The sequence below is a fragment of the Arachis duranensis genome, chromosome 2 (assembly GCF_000817695.3).
Source record: "Arachis duranensis cultivar V14167 chromosome 2, aradu.V14167.gnm2.J7QH, whole genome shotgun sequence".
In the NCBI taxonomy this organism is placed as follows: Eukaryota; Viridiplantae; Streptophyta; class Magnoliopsida; order Fabales; family Fabaceae; genus Arachis; species Arachis duranensis.
In genome coordinates, this window is record NC_029773.3 from 89663454 (window position 1) to 89673603 (window position 10150).

A 10150-nucleotide genomic window follows, 5' to 3' on the forward strand; every position below is an offset into this window, starting at 1 on the left:
GTCCCCGAACTCGGTTAAACTTAAGCTATTAGAAAAAAAAATAATAAATCACAAAAAATAAAATGAAAATAAAGAAAATATAATAAATAAAAAATATTATTCTAATATAAACAGTAATAGAAATCTAAACATAGAAATATAAATATATATTATAATCTTAGAGTAGGGCTATACGGACTCGAACCACAGAACTTTTTTGGCAAAACAAATCAAACTGCTTATTAAAAAATAATTTGAATTGTTTAAAAAACTCAACATGCATTTTTTTTTCATTCTTTTTCATTAACTGATATTTCGATAAGTTAGTTGACCATCTTTTTTTTTTTTTACAAAAAGAATAAGAAGATGATTCCCTGTGCATTTACTTATTACAGAGATAGTGCGATTTGATTATATTTCTTTTATCTATCTTAATCTTATGAAAAAGATACATTATTTTAAGTTTAATTGGAAGCATTGTGCTTTCAAGATTTCAAATACTTAGTTTGCGTGCTCAAAATTTTCGGCTTGCAGTACATGTGGAGTAATTTGATTGATACTCAAGCATCTTGGTATTCGTAACGGATCCAAAAAATTTTGACAGTGGAGATAAAATATATATAACATAATAATAATTTGGGTTTAACTAATATGTATCCTAAAGACACATGACAAACTTAATATTAATGGAAGAATTTAATAACTGCAAAATAAATACATTAAAAACTTAAGTTTTTTGTATTTCCAACAAAAATATTCTCAATTTATAATCTTAATATGTACTTTTAGGACACAAGATAAATAAACTCTAATAATTTTTATAATAAAAATATTATATTGCATAAAAATCAGCTATAAAATTGTTCATTAATCATTATGTATTTGTGTAATATATTTATTGTCTAAATTATTTTCAATATGTATTTTATATTTAAATATGTATTCTATATGGGTAGTTACTTTTTATGTACATATAGCATAATTATTGTTATAATTATATATATATATATATATTCACTAAACAATTATTTAGAAATTCACTTCTCGTACAATCAAAAGCCAACTCTCAGTGATATTAATAGTTGAAAAATTCTTTCAATGTGCTATAGAAAAAACTAAAACTAATTTTAAAAAAGATAAATAATATCTTTTGAGTTTATTTTTAAGAAAGAACACTAATCTTATTTAAATTGAGAATTGATCATTCTAATAAATATCTAATATGAAATTCTTAAACTGATTGTTAAGTATCAAAAATTGAGTAAAAAATTATTGTGGAGTCAAATTCAATAATTTAATAGGGGCAAATAAATATTATTATCATATACTATTCAAAAAATTTCAAATTGTAGTGGGGCACTTGTCCCACTACAATGTATATAGATCCGTCCCTGCTTGGTACCATACCTTTTTCGTTCAAAGAGTTGAAGGGAGATAGTGAATCAAACTATTCGCAAGGGTCAACTTGATTCTATTCCTATTCCCCATATGAGAAAATCCTAAAAGAGCCGCCGACTCTAACTATATCTATATATAATTCCTACTAGATCTGACAAACTACCTATCTTACTTCCTCTATGTTCTTGACAGTCTATTTTGTCTCAATAGAGCAGTAGGATGTTTTAGACTTCTTTTTTATTATTTAGAAAAAGTAAGCCATTGGTTCAGGTACAAGAGCAAAACTCTACTAACTGAACTATATCCTCCCGAAAAAAATGGAGCATACATGAAAGAGTCAATCTTTTGTTATTTTTCTTGGCATAGCTGGGTCTGGACTTGAACCAGAGACTCCGTCGTGAAGTAAATTATCGCACCTACATTTTAATTCAGCCAATTGGCAAAGAATTAATAAATTCCTTTTCGAGAGCTATTCATCCTTTTTAAACGCAACATACAACTATTCGCTATACTGCACTCTCCAAATGTGCTTGTTCTTTCTTCTTTTTTACCATAACAAATCTTTATAAAAAAATTCTGACAAAAAAAAAAAAAGAAAGACGTTAAGAGAAAAACATAAATTTAGCAATAACTTAATTGTATTTTATTTAATTAACAATAAAATTCAATAATTAAAAGTAAAAGTAGTTAAATATCATTTTTTAAATATAAAATTTTAAAAGAAAAATATTTTATAATTATTAACACAACCTTATCGATAAAATGGTCTTAACAATCTCATGAAATATTTTCGGAAACTTTCTTTCTTTCATTCTACCTAAAAAAAATAAAAATAATAAAAGCTCATCCATTTTAAGTTTCTCTCTCCTCATGAGATTAAGAAAAATATTTTTCTTTTATTGTTTAACTTGCCAAAGAAGAAATGCAAATAGTATTAAAACAAATCAAACTACTTATTAAAAAAATAATTTATATTGTTTAAAAAATTCATGCATTATTTTTTTTTTTGCATTCGGCTTTTTCATTACCTAATATTTCAATCAGTTAGTCTACCATCTTTTAGGGGTGTGTATGGCCCGGTCCGGCCTGAAGATCCAGCCCGACCCTAAACACTTTAGAGACTAATTTGGTGTAATTTCATCGGGTTTAGGATCGGGTAAGGGTCTCAAAAATAGATCCGGTCATTATTTTGGGTCGGGTCCAGGCCATGGCTCGGGTCACCCAAAATCGGTCCGGTGGCTCGGTCATCATATATAATTAATATTTTGTGTTATTAGTGATGGATGATGGTTATTCTTATGTGGAATTTAAGTATTGTAAACCTTAATATTTTGTGTTATTAGTTATTATAAGACTATAATTTAATATTTTATGTTTAAAATGTATAAGATTTTAGACTAATTAATGAATAATATTGTGTTATTTGTATTGATTTAAATATTTGGTGTTATTAGACAATATTAGTATTGATTATGGTTATGCTTTAATTTTAGAGAAGAGTAGGTTTTTGTTATATTTTTCTAAGTGAATTTTACCATGTCAAATAATGGTTGGAGTCTTAAAAATTTGGATATTTTCACATGCTAGCTTATAAGAAAGTATCAAGGTAATGTAATGTTAACGGCTCGGTTTTCACCCAGTTTTTACCCGGTATAATCGTGGCCCGAAAGTGTATAGGTTTCATTGGGTCTAGGGTCAGGTTCGGGTCTAATAAATAGGTCTGATATATATTTTGGGTCGAGTCTGGGTCACATTAAACCCGATTTCACTCGACACATGCACACCCCTACCATCTTTTTTCATAACAAAAAGAATAATAAGATGATTCTTTGTGAATTTATTTATTACAAAGATCATCTTATGAAAAATACACATTATTTCACGTTTGGTTGGAAGCATTAGGCTTTCAAATTTTCAAATGTTTGGTTTTTGTGCTCAAACATTCCCGCCTTGCAATACATGTGGAGCAATTCGGTTGCAGCTGAAACATCTGATACCATACATTTTTCATTCAAAGGGTTGACAGGAGTTAGTGAATCAAACTATTCGCAAGGGCCAACTTAATCATCTTCTCTAGAATTCCAAATGAGAAAACCATAGAAGAGACGCCAACTCCAACTATTGTCCATGTACGATCCCTACTAGATCTAAACAACTACCTATCTTACCTCATTTACGTTCTTGACAATCCATCTTTATCTTAGTAGAGTTTTTCAGTAGGATGTTCTAGTCCTCTTTTCTATTACTTAGAAAAAATAAGCCACTAATTCATGTACAAAAAACTATCATTACCGCTTGGACAATTAGACATCCAACTCGTAATCGCAACGACTCAATTTCAAAAACAAAGCTATGCCAACTGAGTTATATTCTCCCGAGTTATGTAGAGCATGCATGAAGGAGTTAGTCTTCTATTCTTTTTCTTACCAAGCTGGCCCATTCTAGACTTGAACCAGATTAAACCTACAATTCAATCCAACTAATTGGCAAAGAATTAATAGATTCTTTCTGGGGGATATTCATTCTTTTCAAACGCAGCATACAAGTATTCGATGTACTGTACTCTTCAAGTGTTTTTGTTCTCCCTTCTTTCTTACCATAATAAATTTTTGTGAAAAATTTTTGATGAGAAGAAAAAGAAAGATGTTTAAGAGGAAAAATATAGATTTAGTAATAATATAATTGTATTTTATTTAATTAACAACAAAATTTAATAATTAAATATCATTCTTTAAATAAAAAAATTAAGAAAATATTTCATAATTATTAACACAACCTTATCTATAAAATGGCCTTAATAATCTCATAAAATATTTTGCTAAATTATCTTTCTTTCATTCTACCGAAAAAAATAAAAATAATAAAAAAAAACTCATTCATTCTAAATTTCTCTCTCCTTGTAAGATTAAGAAAAACATTCTATTTTTATTTTTTAACCTCCCAAAGTAGAAATGAAAATTCCAATGAATTATAACTCAAAAGACATAATCTCCCCATACTCATCTAAGAGATCGCGAATTCGAGTCTCCTTATCTTTGGTAAAAAAAATTTACGTTTGGTTGGAAGCACTCTCCAAATGTGCTTGTTCTCTCTTCTTCCTAACCATAACAAATCTTTATAAAAAAATTCCAATGAGAAAAAAAAGACGTTAAGAGAAAAACATAAATTTAGTATTAAAATAATTACATTTTATTTAATTAACAACAAAATTTAATAATTAAAATTGAAAGTAATTAAATATCTTTCCTTAAATATAAAAATTTAAAAGAAAAATATTTCATAATTACTAACACAACCTTATCTATAAAATGGCCTTAATCTCATGAAATACTTTGCCAAACTTTTTTTCCCATTCTATAGCCAAACTTTCTTTTTTCCATTCTATAAAAAAAAAAATAATAAAAATAATAAAAAAACTCATTCATTCTAAGTTTTTCTCTCCTCGTGGAATTAAGAAAAATATTTTATTTTTATTTTTTAACCTCCAAAAGAAGAAACGAAAATAGTAGTAAAATAAATCAAACTGCTTATTAAAAAAATAATTTGAATTGCTTAAAAAAACTCAACATGAATTTTTTTTCTGCATTCGACGTTTTCATTAATTGATATTTCGATTAGTTAATCAGTCATCTTTTTTTTGACAAAAAGAATAACAAGATGATTCCATGTGCATTTATTTATTATAAAGATGGTTCGATTTGATCTTATTTTTATGAAAAAGACACATTATTTTACGTTTGGTTAGAAGCATTGGGCCTTCAAGATTTCAAATACTTGGTATACGCGCTCAAGATTTTTCGTCTTGTATAGTACAGGTGGAGCAATTCGGTTGCTGCTAAAGCATCTGATACCATACATTTTTCACTCAAAGGTCTGAAAGAAGATAGGGAATCAAATTATTCGCAAGCGCCAACTTGATCCTCTTCCCACGGATCCCAGATGAGCAAACCCTAGAAGAATCACCCACTCTAGTTATCGTCCATGTATGATCCTTACTAGATTTGACCAACTACCTATCCTACCTCCTCTACGTTATTGACAGTCCATCTTTGTCTCAATAGAGTCTTTCAATAGCATATTTCGGTCATATTTTCTATTATTTAGAAAAAATGAGTCACCGATTCAGGTACAATAAACTATCATTATCGTTTGGACAATTAGATATCCAACTCGTAATCACAATGACCCAATTGCATGAGTGGACTCTACCAACTGAACTATATCCTCCAGAGTTAAGTGAAGCATACATGAAAGTGTTAGTCTTTTGTTCTTTTTCTTGGCACAGTTGAGCCATTCTGGACTTAAACCAGATACCTCGCTCTTGAAGTAAATCATCGCATCTACAGTTCAATCCAATCAATTGGCATAGAATCAATGGATTCCATTTCGAGAGATATTCATTCTTTTCGAACGCAGTATTTAACTATCCACGCTTTTTAAGTGTGCTTGTTCTCATTTCTTCGTTACCATAACAAATCTTTATAAAAAAATTTCGATGAAAAAAAAAGAAGACGTTAAAAAAATATATATTTAATAATAACTTAATTGTATTTCATTTCATTAATAACAAAATTTAATAATTAAAATTGAAAATAATTAAATGTTATTCTTCAAACATAAAAATTTAAAAGAAAAATATTTTATAATTATTAACAAAACGTTATCAATAAAATGGCGTTAACAGTCTCATGAAATACTTTGCCATACATTCTTTCTTTCATTCTACCGAAAATTTAAAAATAAACAAAAGTCATTCATTTTAAATTTCTCTTTCCTCATGGGATTGAGAAAAACATTTTATTTTTGTTTTTTAACCTCCCGAAGAAAAAATAAAAATAGTATTAAAACAAATTAAACTATTTATTAAAAAAAATTTGAATTGTTTAAAAAACTCAAACATATTTTTTTTGCATTGGACTTTTTCATTAACTGATATCAGTTAGTCTACCATATTTTTTTTCGACAAAAAAATAAGAAGACGATTCCATGTGCATTTACTTATTACAGAGATAGAACCATTTGATTATATCTTTTTACTGATCTCAGTCTTATAAAAAAGACATTATTTTACTTTTGGTTGGAAGCATTGGATCTTTAAGATTTTAAATGTTTGATTTGCATACTCAAAAATTTCTACCTTGCAGTACATGTGGAGCAATTCAGTTGCTGCTGAAGCATCTGATATCATACCTTTTTCGTTCAAAGGGTTGAAGGGAGATAGTGAATCAAATTATTCACAAGGGCCAACTTGATCCTCTTTACTAGGATCCCAGGTGAGAAAATCCTAGAAGAAATGCCGACTCCAACTATCGTCCATATACCAACTGAGCTATATCCTCCTGAGCCAAGTGAAGCATGCCTCAAAGAGTCAATCTTCTATTCTTTTCCTTGGCGCAGCTGGGCCATCCTGGACTTAAACCAGAGACATCGCTCGTGAAGTAAATCATCGCACCTACAATCTAATCCAACTAATTGGGAGAGAATCAATAGATTTCTTTTTGCGAGTTATTCATCCTTTCCAAATGCAGCATACAACTATCTGTTGTACTACGCTCTCCAAATGTGCTTGTTGTCTTATTCTCTCATTTTCTTTACCATGACAAATTTTTATGAAAAAATTTCAATAAAAAAAATAATAGACGTGAGAGAAAAACATAGATTTAACATTACCTTAATTGTATTTTATTTAATTAACAACAAAATGTAATAAGTAAAATTGAAAGTAATTAAATGTCATTCTTCAAATATTAATATTAAAAAGGAAAATATTATATAATTATTAACACAACCTTATCGATAAAATGGCTTTAACAATCTCACAAAATATTTTGCCAAACTTTCTTTCTTTCATTCTACCAAAAAGGAAATAAAAATAATAAAAAACTCATTCATTCTAAGTTTCTCTTTCCTCTTGGGATTAAGAAAAACATTTTATTTTTATTTTTGAACCTCCTAAAGAAGAAATAAAAGTAATAGTAAAACAAATTAAACTACTTATTAGAAAAATAATTTAAATTGTTTACAAAATTGAACATATTTATTATTTTTGCAAAGGAATTTTTCATTAACTGATATTTCAATCAGTTAGTCTACCATATTTTTTCTTGACAAAAAGTATTAGAAGATGATTCCTTCTGCATTTACTTATTATAGAGATGGTTCGATTTGATTATATCTTCTTACTGATCTCAGTCTTTTGAAAAAGACACATTATTTCACGTTTGGTTGGAAGCATTGGGCCTTCAAGAATTCAAATGTTTGGTATGTGTGCTCAAGATTTTCCAACTTGCAGTACATGTGGAGCAATTCGATTGCTGCTGAAGCATCTGATATCATACCTTTTTTTGTTTAAAGGGTTGATGGGAGATAGTGAATCAAACTATTCGCAACAGCCAACTTGATCCTCCTCCTAGGATCCCAGATGAGGAAATTCTAGAAAAGCCGCCGGCTACAACTATCACCCATGTACGATCCCTACTAGATTTGACTAACTACCTATCCTACCTCCTTTATGTTTTTGGCTGTCCATCTTTGTCTTAATAGAGTCTTTCAGTGACATGTTTCGATCCTCTTTTCTGTTACTTAGAAAAAGTGAGCCACCGATTCATGTACAAGAAATTATCATTACCACCTGGACAATTAGACATTCAACTCGTAATAGCAACGATCCAATTGCAAGAGCGGAGCTCTACCAACTGAGCTATATCCTCTCAAACCAAGTGGAGTATGCATGAAGGAGTTTTTTTTCTTGGCGTAGCTGGTACATCCTAGACTTAAACCAGAGACCTCGCTCATGAAGTAAATCATCGCACCTACGATCCAATCTAACCAATTGGGAGAGAATCAATAAATTTCTTTTCGGGAACTATTTATCCTTTCCGAATGCAGTATACAACTATTTCTTGTACTGCGCTCTCCAACTGTGCTTGTTCTGCCATTTATCTTACCATGACATATCTTTGTGAAAAAATTCCAATAAAAAAAAAAGAAAGGTTAAGTTAAGAGAAAAATATATATTTAATAATAACTTAACTGTATTTCATTTAATTAACAACATAAACACAATCTTATCGATAAAATGGTCGTAATAATCTCAAGAAATACTTTTCCAAACGTTCTTTCTTTCATTCTACTGAAAAAAAAAATCATTATAAGTTTCTCTCTTCGTGGGATTAAGAAAATCATTTTATTTTTATTTTTCAACCTTCCAAAGAAGAAAAAAATAACATTAAAACAAATCAAATTGATTATTAGAAAAATAATTTAAATTGTCTAAAAAATTCAACATGTTTTTTTGTTTGTATTGGACTTTTTTATTAATAGATATTTCGATCAATTAGGCTACTATATTTTTTTTGACAAAAAATAAGAAGACAATTCCGTGTACATTTATTTATCACAGAGATGGAATGATTTGATTATATCCTTTTACCGATTTCAGTCTTATGAAAAAGACACATTATTTTACGTTTAGTTAGAAGCATTGGGCCTTCAAGATTTCAAATGCTTGATTTGCATGCTCAAGATTTCCCGCCTTGCAATACATGTAGAGCTATTTGGTACCTACTGAAGCATCTGATACCATACCTTTTTCATTTAAAGGGTTGAAGGGAGATAGTGAATTAAACTATTCGCAAGAACCAACTTGATCCTCTTCCCTAGGATCCTAGATGAGGAAACCCTAGAAGAGCCGCCAACTTCAACTATCGTCCATGTACGATCTCTGTTAGATCTAACTAACAACCTATCCTACCACTTCTACGTTCTTGACAGTCCATCTTTGTCTCAGTAGAGCCTTTCAGTGGCATGTTTTGGTCTTTTTTTCTATTACTTAGAAAACATGAGGTCAACATCTAATTTGTAATCGGAACGACCCAATTGCAAGAGCGAAGCTCTACCAACTGAGCTATATCCTCCCGAGCTAAGAGGAGTATGCATGAAGGAGTCAGTCTTCTAGTCTTTTTCTTAGTGCAGCTGGGCTATCCTGGACTTGAACCAGAAATCTCGCTAGCGAAGTAAATCATCGCACCTACGATCCAATCCAACCAATTGGGAGAGAATCAATAGATTCCTTTTCAAGAGCTATTCATCCATTCCGAACGCAGCATACAACTATTAGCTGTACTGCTCTCTCCAAGTGTACTTGTTTTCCTTTTTCCTTTCTATGACAAATTTTTGTAAAAAATTTTTAATAAAAAGAAAAAGGAAGACGTTAAGAGAAAAACATAGATTTAACAATAATTTAATTGTGTTTTTTTTAATTAACAACAAAATTTAATAATTAAAATTGAAAGTAATTTAAATGTCATTCTTCAAATATTAAAGTTTAAAAGGAAATTTTTTTATAATTATTAATACAACCTTATCGATAAAATAGTCTTAATAATCTCATGAAATATTTTACCAAACTTTCTTTGTTTCATTCTATCGGGAAAAAAATAATAATAAAAAAACTGAGTCATTCTAAGTTTCTCTCTCCACATGGGATTAAGAAAAACATTTCATTTTTATTGTTTAGTCTGCCAAAGAAGAAATGCAAATAGTATTAAAACAAATCAAACTACTTATTTAAAAAATAATTTGAATTGTTTAAAAAATTCAACATAAATTTTTTTTTTTTGCATTAGACTTTTTCATTAACTGATAACAAAAAGATGATTTCCTGTACATTTACTTATTACAAAAATGGTGCGATTTGATTATATCTCTTTTTTCAATCTCAATTTTATGAAAAAAGAAACATTATTTTATGTTTGGTTGGAAGCATTGGGAT